The sequence below is a fragment of the Gadus morhua genome, chromosome 16 (genome assembly GCF_902167405.1).
Source record: "Gadus morhua chromosome 16, gadMor3.0, whole genome shotgun sequence".
Taxonomy (NCBI): Eukaryota; Metazoa; Chordata; class Actinopteri; order Gadiformes; family Gadidae; genus Gadus; species Gadus morhua.
In genome coordinates this window covers 31,410,355-31,426,709 of record NC_044063.1, presented here as the reverse complement: position 1 = coordinate 31,426,709, position 16,355 = coordinate 31,410,355, and the positions used below count along the sequence as shown (strand labels likewise).

General features: G+C 42.5%; 1 protein-coding gene across 2 annotated transcripts in view; it reads right to left on the bottom strand.

Moving 5' to 3' along the window:
• Positions 1-16,355, bottom strand: part of zgc:172282 (leucine-rich repeat and fibronectin type III domain-containing protein 1-like protein) — a 120,120-nt gene that overhangs the window by 88,345 nt on the left and 15,420 nt on the right. For both annotated transcript variants that reach the window (XM_030337044.1, XM_030337043.1), the window contains exon 2: positions 15,980-16,088. The gene's annotated coding sequence lies outside the window, so the exon portion shown is untranslated. The remainder of the gene's footprint in view (positions 1-15,979; positions 16,089-16,355) is intronic.

The window sequence follows — 16,355 nt, the reverse complement described above, 5'->3', positions numbered from 1 at the left end:
CTCACACCCCACCGGCCCCCCACAGTACCACCACCTCCCAGCCTCCCCCGTCCCCCGCCTCACACCCCACCGGCCCCCCACAGTACCACCACCTCCCAGCCTCCCCCGTCCCCCGCCTCACACCCCACCGGCCCCCCACAGTACCACCACCTCCCAGCCCCCCGTTGTACCTACACCTCCCAGCCCTTAGCTTGAATGGATCGCTAAACATGGATTCAAGGATGTGTAAAACCCCACCTATGGTCTTCATCATGTTTAAGTATTAAACGCTTTTTAATTCTTTGTGACAATCCATCCTTACATACATCTTGACCTTCCAAGGCCATCCAGCGTGTGTAAAGCCATATCCCACAAACGTTTCACACAACACAATCACCAGAAAATCTATTGTGCATGCCATTCATTCTGTCTGCATGAATGATATATATATAAGGTTCATTTTATATAGAAACACCTTAATATATACGTAAATCGTAACGCTTTATATTTAGGTCCTTGTAATAAGCCTTTGTTAATAGGTAATAAGACACTTATTATATGCTTATTAACATTAATTGGTGTTAAAAAGACTATCTATAAGCATGAACATGTTTATTGTGATATTATAAGACTTTTAATAAGCATTTATAAGTAACATGTTAACTATTTATTGATTGCTTAATAATATTAATTATAGTCTTATGAGTTTCATATAGTTAATAAAAACATTACAAACCCATTTATTGAGTCTTACTAACTTACCTATTGTGTCATTGTTAAAACTTTACTAAGCATTTTTTATGCGTATAAGGTTAATAAACTCGCACATGTTCATCGAGTGTGATCTGTTGTGTGCCTCATATAATACATCCTTTAAAGGCTTTTATTTTGAAGGTCGTTTTAAACCGGAGGTTATGTTTATGCAAGTGGATGACGGCTCGACGCATATGCTTGATGAAGTGTTTGACGAACGTGTCGGAATCGTCGGATAGAGCACCCAACACCAACAACTGAAAGACAAAAGACAGGAACCAGAATAAAAATCATGGATTAGAGGAAGAGGTCCGAACTGGAGGATGACTCTCTGGTAAATTTAAGAATATGATGCTATAGTTACGGTAGCTGATTCTAGCTAGCTGTTTGCTAGCAAACTTTATTGGCTTACATTACTTTCTTTCAGAGGCTTGGCGTGCTACATTTGCGCTTATGAACGTTTAGCTTATGCTATCGTATGAAACTAGGTAACCAAACGTATCGAATTTTAACAGTTGTGTCATGAATCCATGTCTAAACGGCTTAATGCTTATTGTAACATGTCTGCTAAATGTCTATTGTAGTCAATGTTCTTTGTGTTTCTTTATAGGGGGATTTGCTTTTCAACATTGACTTGAAAAAATATTGACCGGTGCCATGGTTATCTCCTTGTGGTTAATTCGAATTAGAAATATGTACACTTTATGTTGAAAGTATAGACCATCGCGATTGCCATTGAAACAAATGGTGCGGTGATTAATCTTCAATCTTAATTAAACTGTAATCAGACAACGCGGTTATATGCTATAGACCCTAGTATCATTGGTATAAAGCCTGGGACGAATTTCGAATTATAAATATGTACAATCAATAAGGTTAGCTCTCTGGCTCATAGCTCAGCGGACTAGAACCCTCCCGTTGCCAAGTCGTAGCTACGGTCCATCCTATTTATGTGAAAAACGTTATATTTGGATTGTAAAACACCTGAAAATATAAATTAATGATCTTAATTTCTTTTCCTTGGCAAGTGACCATGGTATAAGCAGAATAACGCCCTTTGAGGTGTCAAAAACATGTTTGATCGATCGTAACTAAAGGGGACTACTTTTTGAGGGAGATGAACTCAAGTGTATACATTTAATTAGAATGCAATATGAATAAGTAAAAGCATAATTATTAAGTATTTGAATTGTTTTATACTGTTGGCAAGCAAGAAGTAGAATAAATGGGATGATCAGTCTTATTAAAAGGATTTGTCCAAGCAACCGCACAACAAGACATGATTGCGGCTCTTGTCGCTCTCGTCTCTTTCTGCCAATGACATGCGCGTAGAGCGGCGAGTGACGCAGAGTGACGTTGACTGATAATCCCTCTATAGAGTAACAATAAAGACCAGCCAGAAGAATTGCCAACCATCCCCTGAGGCCATGGAGATGTCGGACTCGGATTCGTCTAGTCCGTATTTTTAAATGATGATGTTCAAGAATACATTATGAAGTTTTTAAAATTTAAAAAATAAATATTTTTCAAAAGATGTGTTTCAATGGCATTGTATTTACGGTATATGCATTTTTTATTTTACCTTTTATCAATGTCGATAATATATAGTACTCATTAACTGTTATTAAGTCTATATTAAAGGTTCCCGCTTTAGATCCCGTACCTGCAAAATGCATGATTAGCAGTTTAATAAAGGACTTATTAACCTTAATAAGCATGGTTCCCGCTTTTGATCCCATACCTGCAAAATGCATAATAAGCAGTTTAATAAAGGACTCATTGACCTAATAAGCATGGTTCCCCCTTTAGATCCCGTATCTGCAAAATGCATAATTAGCAGTTTAATAAAGGACTTATCAACCTTTATATGCATGGTTCCCGCTTTAGATCCCGTACCTGCAAAAATGTATAATTGGCAGTTTAATAAAGGATTTATTAAACTTAATAATAATAAAAAATGCTTAGTAAAGGTTTAGCAATGACATAATAGGTTAGTTAGTAAGACTCAATAAATGGGTTTGTAATGCGTTTATTAACAACTATAAAAAATCTCATTATTATATATAAGACCATTATTAACACAAATGAATGTTAATAAGCATATAATAAGGTCTTATTACATATTAACTAAGGCTTATTACAAGGACCATTATATAAAGTGTTACCCGTAAACCTTTATAAGTATACACACCTTTATGTACACCCACCCCGTTATATACACACACATCTTTATATATACACATAGTTATTACAACACAAACAACAAGGGAGGAGAGATGGACATCTCGTCGCTCTCATCCTCTTAATTTCCCCCTCTCCACCCACCAGCTACTCTGTTCCCTCACCCTCTGTTCCTCCATCTCCCCGCCGTCACTCCCATTTGTCTGAGTCCTGTTCCTCCTGCGCTCTGTCACCAACATTTTATTACCTATTTCCTTGAATCTTCATCTGCTGCGGGATGCGAGCGTGGCGCCCGGCCGGATTCCCACAGAAGGTACATTCAGCCTGCCGTGTTAACTCTGTTTCCAGTGTTGCTCACCAAATAACCAGGCCCCTACGTCCGTTCCGCACGTCTTTGTCATTCACTCTCATACGCGTGTCGCTCCGTCCAAATGGCCCTCCCCAACCACCTGTCCTTAGCTTCCATTTATTTAATTCCCTGCTCCCTTTTCTTCACTATATTTCTACGTATTTCTTCCCTCTGCCTTTTTCACAATCATCCTGCATATAACTCCTATTTATTCCTGTGGTCACCTCATTCCATTTATTCACATGTGCGCCGTACCTGCCATCCGCCTGATTGTTTTTTCCTCTCCCCGGCGCCCATCTATCTCTCAGTCTTGTTCTTTAACAATCCATCCACCCCTCAGCCTCCATCCTCCTCAGATACTTCACCACATTTCACTCCCATCTTTCACCCCACTCTGCCTCTGCTGCTCAGCCAATCCTGCACGGGTCCTTAATGTGTTCAGCGTGGAGACGCGGAGCCCCGGGGGATTTTAAGCAAACTAATGACTGGTAGGTTTCATCACCCCAACCCGGCATTCACCGAGCTCTCATCTGCCAGTGCGGGTCCTCGCTGGCCTTCTCTTTGTGGAGGAGAGTCTCACCACATCACTCTGGGCAGTGCAACCACCGTGACTCTAAAGAGCGGTGGTTACTGATCTGCAGTGTCTGATTAGGGGGGATTAGTTTGTTAGTAATGGTTTGGGGGCAAAAAAACGCATGTGGAGCAGATCTGAGCTGTCCCTTGCACGCAGACTAACCGATTGTAAAATACACACACACACACACACACACACACACACACTCACTGAGTCAGTTAATAAAGTGTGCACGCAGAAATAGCATGTTGTCAGCGCATCACGGCTCTTTGCACATGAGCATTCTAGCAAAAGCCGTCATGGAGAAATCTGTGATGATGTTATGATGATGGGGGGCTAAAATATTGAATGTAATAGGTATGAGAAGTAGGCAATGAAATTGTGTTCAGATAAACAAACAGCTTAATTGAAATCTGCTAAATTGATTAATTTTTGGGAACATCTTTCATGCAAAGTGACAGGAAGCAGAACATTGAAATCCACACAACGCTGCGAGTCGTAACCACACCGTGCTCTCTGCGTCATAATCCTCTGGTCAAATCAAAGAGCGGATGACGGTCTCGATGTTTTGTCTGAAAACACTCCACTCCATTACTTAATTTGTCTCACAACTACCGTTGTGTCCTTCTTTGGTAAAAGGTAAAAATAAACTACTAATACTATTTAAGGTGGTCCAAGTATATATATTTTTTTGTTTAGATACTCTGGGTATGTCTACAACATTGACAACTATTGTATCATCACAGCTTGAGTAAGATTGGTTTGTTCATCAGTTTAGATTGCATGGCTGGTTATTGTTCCAGCTCAGTGTATACAATGAGTTTATACTAGTGTATATATTTTTAACGGTTGGAAATACAAGGCAATAGATAGCTGAGATCTGAAAGAAAGTAGAAAGAAACAAACATGCCTCAGCAAATGAAATCCCTTTGAAGAATTTGGCGCAGTGTGTGTGCATTTGTGTGTGTGTGTGTATGATCAGATCGAATGCGTTTTATTTAACAGTGATACACTAGCCGGAACATTTGCCTACTACTAACCTAGGAAATCGTCCATCTGCTGTGAAATACGCACCGACTGGACCAAAGGATGGGCGCCCGTGGCTCCACGCTCTTACGGCGATGGTATGAGAGGATACTGTCAGATTGCAACAGGTCCGCTACCGGCCAAACCTTTGCCCCTCCCCATCCCGACCCCCCTACCAAAATAAAAAAGAAGAAAGGCAAAGAAAATCGTGTAGTCCTCTCTCCACTCCATCTCCCCAACTCTATCTGACAAACATGCCCTTTCTAGACACATTTCTCTGTGTGTCTCGGCCTCTCTGTGCTTCTCAAATGGCATGGTTCATTAGGTTCCCTTTTCCAAGCTGGGGGGAGGGCGGTGTGTGTGTGTGTGTGTCTGTGTGTGTGTATGGCATGGGCGGGGGGGGGGGGGGGGGGGGGGGGGGGGGGGGGGAGGATGATGCCAGAAAATAAGTGAGCGAGACCGGAGCTGAGAGAGAGCGAGCCGGCAAGAGAGAGCGAGCCGGTGAGAGAGAGTGGTAAGGGGTGGTAAAGAGCGGAGGAAGAGACCGATAAAAGTGAAAGGTTGAGAGAAGTGAAGGAGAAAAAAGATAGTCGGCTAAAACAAAACAGACTGAGAGAGGTACACCGCTAGGACTGTTGGCAAACGGAAAGCCATCATTGGATGCAGTCACAAAAAAATGTCTCTGTAGGGGCCAGTAGCATAGCAACAGCCAATGATGCTTGGTTGGTAACAGTGAGGGGGTGGGAGGTGTGTGGGTCTGTGTGTAGTGTTGGGTATGTGTGTGTGTGTGTGTGTGTGTGTGTGTGTGTGTGTGTGTGTGTGTGTGTGTGTGTGTGTGTGTGTGTGTGTGTGTGTGTGTGTCTGTGTGTGTGTGTGTGTGTGTGTGTGTGTGTGTGCGCGTGTGTGTGTGTGTGTGTGTGTGTGTGTGTGTGTGTGTGTGTGTGTGTGTGTGTGTAAGATTGTTTTTTAGACCATGTAAGTAATGAATCTGGAGTATTGAGTCAGAGAATGGGTGTGTGGGAGAGACAAACTGAGAGAGAGAGATTGGGAGGGAGAGAGGGGCAGATGTTTGAGACAGTGATACTTCCGGTATGTTTGTTGTGGGCTCGGGTCAGGACAGAATCTGGTAATACAACTGGTTGACTCCGGACCACAAGCATCTCTAGTCTGTCCAACAGCAAACGAGTCACTGAACTTCAGCACAGTAGATTTCAAAAAACCCATTAAACCATTTCACGGATAGCTTGTCCAAGAGAATCCTGCCATGTGATTTTGGCTATCCTATCTTTTTTCCCGACACGTTTGTCAAAGAAACACCCTTTACAGGTGCGCTAACTCACATTAACATGCTCACATTAATACGTTCACGTAAACCTGTAGATTCACCTGACGTTTACCAGTCATATCTGGTGACTCACGTTAGCTCTGTGCTATTTGTTTCTATCAACAATGACAATAACAGTGATTTAAATATATATCTATTTTTTTTTTTTTACTGACTCAGTAGCCTATATACAGTATATATATATAGGCTAAAGGATATATATATATAGGCTAAAGGATATATATATATATATAACAACATGATGTAGACGTGTCTTATTAATGTATCTGGCTGTGAATTAGTCAGCTGGTTCACCCTGGAGCTGAGGCTCAGGTATGAATGCCTTTTCGCTCCCTGACACCTATTCCTGTGGTGATGAAGTGAACATTGTCAGTTCTTTAGCAAAACTAATTTCACAGTAAGAATAACTGAAACGCTGCTCTGAGCAATGATCCGGCAGAGAGAAATAATGAGCACACTTCGCCCAGTGATTAAGTGTTGAACCGTTTTGTGGGAAGCCAATGTCAATGTGTGTGGAGAACACCTTGCCGTCTGAACTTCTATTCAATCCTTCAGTTTAACTGATGAGGACTGTTTGATGAAGGGGAGGCATTAGCTGCAAAGAAATGGATTTTCATGTCATGTAGATTTTTGGGGTTTCTGATCATTTTCTTCTGTGGTAACCCTAATTGGTATATATAATGTAGAAAATAATGTTAAGTAACAATCATAAATATATAATTTAGATGATTTTATTTTACCTCTTGTTACCTTCACAAGGCCAAAACCATTTTAACAAAATTTCCTCAAAATACATTTCCGCACACATTTAAATATTTCACTGTAGTTTGATCTAGTGGAGAAGGTACATTCCTGCAATTTCACATAGACTGTAAATTAGAATTTACAGAGGGTTTTTAGATATCTTGTGATAACCCAAAAAAAGCAACCGTGGACATTTTCTATTTTCTTTCTATGTAAAAAAAATTTTTTGAATAATGAACAATTCTACATGAATGAATGAAAAGCAGCCACATTTTGTGAAAATCTCATGAAACAAAAGACACGCCAGTTTTTCTCAAAGCAAGAAAGGGAAAAATTCTCCTACTTACTCCATCAATCCCAAAAATGACTTGCATAATGGTGTTAATTGGCCTTTTTCCCACTATATATTACCTTATTTGGTTATCTTAAAAGTGCTAACAATCATGTGTCAATTCCAATTATATTATCATAAGTTGAAAGGATGGTTTTCCCCCTATACCTGGGGAGGTTCTCCCCTTAAGAGTACACACCTTACAGTACAAACCTTGCAGTAGCCTGCAGCAGCCCAGCGGTGCTCAAGATATGTTCTGCTGTACACCATATAAAGTACACTATGTAGTCAGCCGTACGTTAGATTTGATGTCTTCCACAAACAACAAGAGCTTGGATCCTGAAATCCCCACAAAATAAGGTTGATTTCCAGGAACAGAATCCCTGAAAACAAACTGCATGTTTCTTCTATTGGAGAAACATGGTGTAGTGTTCAGCACCGGAGAATGAAAAGCATCCTAAATAAAGCTGTTTTTTAGCCTGCTGGTAGAACAACTGGCTTAAGCTAAGCGCCTGCCCTGAGCTGTCCGTCACTCTGACAACCAGCGGAACCTTGCTGGAACAGGAGGGTGCAGGTTCCAACCTAAAGTCCTGGGAGTTGTAGCTCATTCTCTATCTGCTGTGGGCTGTGTTATTCTGCTTATGTCCTGTCAGCCCCATGCAAATGGGAAAAGGTTGGTTTTTAAGCTGCAGGGGACTAATATCAAACAACACAGAGAGGTATTCTCATTACCGTAGGAAAATAATTGTACGAAAAAAACCTAAAAATCGTATTTGTGTCTGTATGTGTGTCAGTGAAAGGGAGGCAGCCTGCTCATTTCCAGATCACCCTCACTCCTCTAAACACACAATGGTCTTCCTTCCCACACCTGGATGCCAAAACACCTGGACACGAATACAAACAAACTCACCAGCACAGGGAAACAAACAATGCCCATCACACAAAGATGACAAACAAATTCAGCCACACAAATACACAGACGCAAACAAAGTCTAGAGCGACAGCACGATGCACAGACACAAACCTCCATCAACACAGGCACACAAAAACACACCGACACGGACAACATCCACACAAACACAAAGACACTGACCCGGACAACATCGACACAAACACAAAGACACAGAAAAGGCCGTACACATGGATACAGTATGATGCCGGTGGTGGAGCCTGTGGACCAGCCTCCCCGTAGCCAGGCACTGCTGAGGGCTGAATTCAACCATAAAGCACACACGTACCCACAACAGGTGTGTGTTAGTGTGTATAGTCTCACAGTGGAGATCTGAGAATCCCACATAAAGAATACCCACATCTGTGAACACAGACACACACACACACACACACACACACGCAAACACACACACACACACACACACACACACACACACACACACACACACACACACACACACACACACACACACACACACACACACGACCTGACCGCTGGGGTGCAGAGGAAGGCTAATGGAGGCCTTGTTACGTGACACTTTCCTCTCTTTCCCTATCAGTAAAGCAGATAATGAGGTGATTGTTGGTGCTTGCACAGCATATCAATGCTCCCTGCTCTGTGGCCTACTGCTGTACTAACCACCGACACCACCGTTACCATGCTGCTAACCACACACATGCACGTGCAGACACACAGACACATTCACACAGGCACTTGCACATGAACACACACACACACACATGGTCATGGACATAAATGCACGCACACGAACACCCAGGCTGATGCATATGAAAGCAGCAACCTGGTCTCACAGGATTCCGTGAAATGACCACGGACGCTTAGCTGACAATCCATGGAATCCTCACGGAAACACGCCGATTTTCGTGATATGGCCACGGATCTTGCTCCAATGCAAGTTGATGACACTCATATTCCGTGGCACACATACAGATCCCCGTATCAATGACCGAGTCGACCAGTGGTGCTAACTCAAAATCTGTGGTGGCCTCACGGAATCACTTAAATTGTCTGTGATATGCCAATGGAATTTGCTCCAATGCAAGTTAATGACACTTATATTCCATGGCACACACACACAGATCCCCGTCTCAACGTCCGAGTCAACCTGGTCTCACAGGGCTCCCTGAAATGACCATAGCCTATATATAGATATATATATATGAATGAAATTCATATTGACGGTATGGCACTATATCCCTATTCTCGCCGGCCCTTCTTGAATTTAATAGACCACTTTCCTTGCTTCGAGGAGGTCTGGTGGTCTCCGTATATAATAAATAAATATATATAAATATGTATGTATGTTAATAGTTATATACATACCTATTTATTTATATTTATTATATATATTATAGATTATATATATATAGGCCTGTCTATAAATATGTATGTGTATATAAATATATTTATATACATAAATAAACATACATATTAATAGATATTTATTTATTTTGTTATATATAGATGTTTATTTATTTATTTATTATGTACAGAAACCACCAGACCTCCTCGAAGCATTGAAAATGTTCTATTAAATCCAAAATGGGTGCATGGGCGAGAACAGGGATATAGTGCCATACCGTCAATATGAATTTCATTCATATATATATATAGGCTATGGTTATCTCACAGGTCCCTGTGAGACCAGGTTGAGTTGGTCGTTGAGGCGGGGATCTGTGTGTGTGTGCCACGGAATATTAGTGTCATAACTTGCATTGGAGCAAATTCCGTTGGCATATCACAAACAATTTAAGTGATTCCGTGAGGCCACCACGGATTTTGAGTTAAGCGTCCGTGGTCATTTCACGGATTCCTGTGAGACCAGGTTGGAAAGCAGACACACACAGACCCTCAAACACGCATGCACGTGCACAGACACAGACACAAACACACACACACACACTCACACACACATACACATAACACAAAGACACACAGTGCATGAGGCTACCATGCCAACATGAACCCCTTCAATATGCTGTGTGCCTTCTGTCTCTCTGTCTTACACTCTCTTTCTCTCTGTCTCTCTCTCTTTGCTGTTCTCTTCTATGTCCACGTTGGTGCATCTCTCCTCAAAGACAATCCAACCTCAGTGCCTCCTATCCTGGGCACAATCTTGTGTTGAAATTCTGTCTTTCTACAACGTCAGCATTGTGTTTCAAAGTTGTCCAAGTCAGACGTCAGTATGTGGATGCTTTTGTCAAGGAAATGTACCAGTATACCAGCCCTTCCTGTGCCTGTCAACCTATGCAAGGAAATAACACCTATTTCCAATCCTCCTGAGGGTCATTTTTGTACCCTTCGACCACTTTCCCATTCTCTCTTTTTTCAAATGTAAGTAGTAAATAAAAAACAATATATTGGTATTTTCCCCACAATCGTCCAGACCTCTCCTAGGGTTGTATGAGCTATTTTAGCTGAGACAAAGATCCATAACTCTTTACTCGTTGCTGAAATGTGCTGGTGAAGTTAAAACATTAATAATGTTCTGAAGAGAGTATGATACAAGATGAGAATCGTAGAGATGAGCAGAGAGAAGGAGGGGAGATGAGAGAGGAGGAAAAGTATAGTGGAAGAGAGGAGATGAGAGAGGAGAGGAGATGAGAGAGGAGGAGAGAAGATGAGGGAAGAGGAAGAGTAGAGTGGAGGAGAGGAAGAAAAGAGCAGAGAAGACTCTTTACCACTTGGTAGTCACTAGAGTGCAGAGCTTTCTTCATTCCGGAATTGAGCGTGCAGCTGTCACTTAAGGCACACACACACACACACACACACACACACACACACACACACACACACACACACACACACACACACACACACACACACACACACACACACACACACACACACACACACACCTCTCTCTTATTCAACCCTGGCCTGTCTCTCACTTTCATAGAGACATAATGCTGCTTTGGGCTGTTCTTTGAACTGATCCTTCCATTGGAAAAGCACACACACAAACACACTGTATGGGATGATAAAATGTGATAATCTGGCCCTCATAAGGTACATGATGTCGGCCCTTTATGGTTAAGGAGGGACTCTAACAGCTCCTAGAGGCAGCTTGAGGAATCAGATGGGTTATATGGTTCTTAGGATCAAAAGAATATTGCGATGTCCCCGTTCCCATCCGCAATTTCTGGGAGGGGAATGCTGTCATGAACGTTATACGATGCTTATGCTAATATATGGTTTGATCGTTAGGATGCTAGGATGCCACATATGTAAGTCTACAACATGTACACACAAGTTGAGTTCACACATATGAGGAATCAATGGGGATCCATGGGATTTGTCAAGCCTTTTTATTTATTTTGTTATTTGTGGAAACAGTTTTTTGATCAGTTTAATAAGCATTTTTTGCCATTCAAGACATTTACAATGGATCAATTATCTAAAAGCCACAATAATCAGCAAAAAGCTCAAAGAAAAAATGAGGAAGTTACCTTTGAAAAGTCTGCATAAATCGCAGCTTGATGCCAGCCAAATGATACCTGCACACCGACTATCTGACTTCCCAGACATTAAGCAGCTCTGACCCAGGGATACAGATATACCCACGTGTGCTCGATGCTCCTTATGGCTCAGAGTGGTCCAGCTGGCAGTGAAATATGGGCTGCCAGGGAGGTAGTGGCTGTAGACACAGAGCAGAAGGGCAAAACCTACCCTAAAAGGCCTGATGCAAAGCAGATAATACAAAACCCAATTTAAACGTTGAAGGTTTTCTTATTTTTGTATCCAATAAAATAATTCCCCAAAGTGTCCAAAATAGAAATAATGTACAATTCCAATTACCTTAAAAATCGAACAATGACATGCGCCAAAGAAATGCCATAAGAAGTGATTATTCTTTGTAAGTCGCTCAATAACCACAGGTCATGTCACCATATTAAACACAAGCTCTCCATGCGTGCCAATGGGTGCTCCCACATGTAATCTCATTAATCAGACAGTGCTGTGATGCAGCCGGTTAGCATTTTCCTAATTAGTGGTGGCTGCTTTGCTTTTCAAAATGAGACAAATGAAAACAGCATGCTGCCTTCAACCCATTAAACTGATAGAAAGCAAAAATATCATTCAAGTGGAGTGCTTTATCAGCTATCAAAAAAATGGATTACAATTATGTATTAAGGATTTCAACCAAGGAGATTTATCACATCCTGAAGGGTACCATTAATCTCAATGTGTTGGAACACGCCCCTGAACTCACACCATGTCACACTTGGTTCCTCTGTGTGACATGGGGGGGAACCAGGGGAACCGTGGTGAAGGAAGTTCTCTCTTTGTTAAATGTGATGCCAGGGAAGGCAGGGATGCTAAGGAATTCCTTGATTGGTTGAAGTTCTTTGCAGATACGCAAATACACATGCACACTCGCAAGCAAGCAGGCACACATACACACAAACGCATGCACACACACACCCACACACAAACACACACACACACACACACACCACACACACCACACACACACACACACACACACAATGGCAACGCATTCTCTTATCAGTCACTTTGAAGTTGCTGATGGAGAAAAAAGATGGCTCAAGTCATTTTCCCCCTGCCTTATCGCACTGAGCTCTGTGTCAACTCTTCTGGAGGGCCAGGCGAGCACAGCTCCCAGCACACACCACTCACGGTGCCCACGCCATCGCGCTGTGCACACTCTCACTCGCCCCACGCTGAGCATCATGGTAATCTATTCCGCTTACTCTCTCCACCCTCTGTGAATTGAGGCGTCTTTAGCTCTACAGATGTAGACTTCAGATCTCTGATTCCCTCACATCCCGTTCCTTTTGATTCACTAGATAATCATTTGTACGTATGCCAAAACCCAGCGCATGCTGCAGCACTTAGTTCCTTTCCAATGTGTAATCTAAGATTGCCTGAGCGGATACATTTCCTGTTAAAAAGACTGTAATGTACCTGATATTAACATTCGTCTGGGAGGGTAGACTTAGAGAATACTTCTCACACCCTGAACGTCTGAGGGCATAAAAATAAATTGCCTTTGTTTTGTTGAACAAAATGTTAAACATTTGTTTTGTCAAACTATCCCTTCTGGGAACACATAACTTTAAAAAAATACTCTGGTTTACGTATCCGGCTATTGTCTTCACATTTTAAAAACAGAAATGCTATCAACAATTGGCTGTTATGTGTCTACTGTACACATTATTCGATACACACTAAGGTGATGATGCTCGGCCCAAATCAGCTTGCATGTTGATATCGGATAATGGACGTCCCGGTATCGAGCGCCTTGAGGAGACTAGGAATTACTTCTAATGATCAGCTCATGCACACACACATTACATCACATCAATCAAAGCACGAGAGAAATAAAATCAGATGAAATGGTTTGTGCAGAGTCTATTATTACCTATTACTTCTACTTTCCTTTGCAAACAGTATTACAGGGATGATACATAGGCACATATATACAGTACATGTGATAAACGTGGTAAAATACCAGAAACAGATCAGAATAATGAACCCACCACCTTGGTTAAATTACGTGTTTGTTCCTGACTTCGACTGCAAAGCCACATCACCACTAGATACCAAAAGAGACCTCCAGCAATTATAGAATTGTCCTTCTTTCTTAATTGCTGCAAAGCCTCCACCACCTGGACCTCCCTCCTCCTCCTCCTTGTCCATCATCTGTTAGACTTGTTATTCTTTTCTTCACCTTGGCTGGTGCCTGGTTTTAGCATCAACCTTCCGCTCGGCGGCCTCCAGCGCTTAAGCCGTGCTGTGTGCTGGCTGGCCCTCCGCCAGGAAGCTAACAACCTGCCCGGCCGCGGCCAGGGTGATTCAGAACCCCGCCATCCCCAACAGCTTGATAACTGGAGCTGACAGGGTCAGATACCTTATTCTGCTCTCTCTCCGTCCCCCTGTGTCTCCCGCCCCTGTCTCAGGCTCCATCAAATGGCAGCACTTTCGCCCCCCCCCCCCCCGCCTGGCTGAGCGCCAGCGTGACGGCACTGTGCCGCTCTCTCTCTGACGGCGTCTCAGAGGCATTGATTCAGAAACACTGAAGTTATCGTGTATGTACGTCGTGCTACAAAGAAGAGATGGAATGGATCTGTCCACCTGTGAGACAATGTAGCCCCACCGGGGGCTGGCCCACGGTCAATACGGTCACTCAGCCCCGCTCAGCTATGCTCGGATGAATAGATGCCGAGTCAAAAGTATTTATTAAAAAATAATGAATTGAATTGAACAGCGTCGCAATTCATGAAGGGATATTGATTCGGTTCATAAAAAAAGAAAAAAACACCACAGATATCCATTGATCGTTCAAAGTTGTTTACTAGTGTTGAATCAATCATGGGCGAGGTGGCCGACCCCGGACGATATGATACGTACAGCGGGCTGCGGAGGTGTCGGGCATGGTACAGATCGGATCATCCGTGGGCTTCGCGTTGCTAGGCATCATCGCCACTTTCTGCACCACGAGGCAGTGGTGTTTAACTCCCTATAATATGGTGGATTAAATTGCCCACCTTAGAAACTAGAACAGTAGTTGGCTTGGCTGTGCATGGGGAACCACACTCCCGGCTTCCCCATAACTACTCCAAACAATGAAGTCGGCATGAGACAAACCGAGGAGCAGCGGTGAAACTGAGTAGCCTGTAATGCCTTTCCATCCACCATCCATTAATTCACCAATCCATCTCTAACCCACAATGAAGAAACCTGCTCCACTCCGCTGGTTGTTAGATAAAACTTAGTGGTGTAATGGGCTCAGAAATAGAAAAACTCAGCGTTGTCCATAAAGAGACACGCTTTTGCCTGGCAGGCACATAGACAGAATACATAACGCATACATACATATGCACACCTTGGCGAACAGACAAAAGCCACGCACACAAAAGGTGTTTCTGCCGTGGTATCACTGGCGTAATGTATGTAAAGTGAGCCATCTCGGAGTAGCGATCACCAGTCAGCCTGGGAAACAATTGGGGCAACTGCCCCTGTCAAGGAATGTCCCCAACGAGACAGAAGATGATGTGAACAGTCATCATTGTCTCTGGGAAAATGTGTTGTTGCAGCAGCCGCTAATGAATAACAGCGGGCATGTATAGAATATTCACCCTCAAAAGTGCGCGGATTCCATTCTTGTCAGCGGCTTTACTGACAGTCTGACTGTAGTACGCAATGTTATACAAGGGGTCTAACTGCTGGGCTTGTAGAAAGACTGTTCTGAACAAGTCTGCTTTGCATCTGAAACCTGTAATATATATATATATATATATATATATATATATATATATATATATATATAGAGAGAGAGAGAGAGAGAGAGAGAGAGAGAGAGAGAGAGAGAGAGAGAGAGAGAGAGAGAGAGAGAGGTTTGGAGGTGTGGCAGGAGAAGAATGATTAGCCAGAGGAAAATAAGTATGGGATTGTTTATGAATATGTTAGAAGTACAGTTCTTCCGACGCGTCGGAATTGCTATTTTGGTTTGACATGGTTTCAACAATTTATGGATTGTACCTCGCAACCTCTCGATTGGAACAATTCAAAAGTGCAGCTTGCTCAGTTTGCATGACTTATAAGTACATAAGGATAACTGTTTTTCTTATTACAGAACTTTTCAAGTTATGTTTTAAGTTACAAGTTTGGTAATTCCAAAATAGGAGGAGGTTTACAACAGCCCAGAGGTACCAGGCATTGGTTTTGGCTGACCCTGCAGACGGCGGACTGGACCTTACCTCTATCCGGTGTGGCGGGGTGCTCTATCAAGAATTAACATGAAGACCAATTGCAGAGACGGGGAGACAGAGAGGTAACAGTGATGGCCTGCCGGCTGGTTGCACAGACCTGGAGGAGAGAATGCAAAAGAATACTATAAGTCAGGTAAAACAGTGGTTTACTTAGACAAATGCACTGTTTAACTAACATTTACCTGCCTTAGTTCACCCACTTGGCTACAGCAACAACATTAAATCACAGTAAAGTACCTCATTTTATGTGTGAAGTAGTTAATTGTGTCACAAGTTCATTAAATAAGTACATAGACAAGTGTATGAGGGCTTCAGCACAGTATGGTACTGTTATTTACCAGACAGATATCCACCACACCACCTC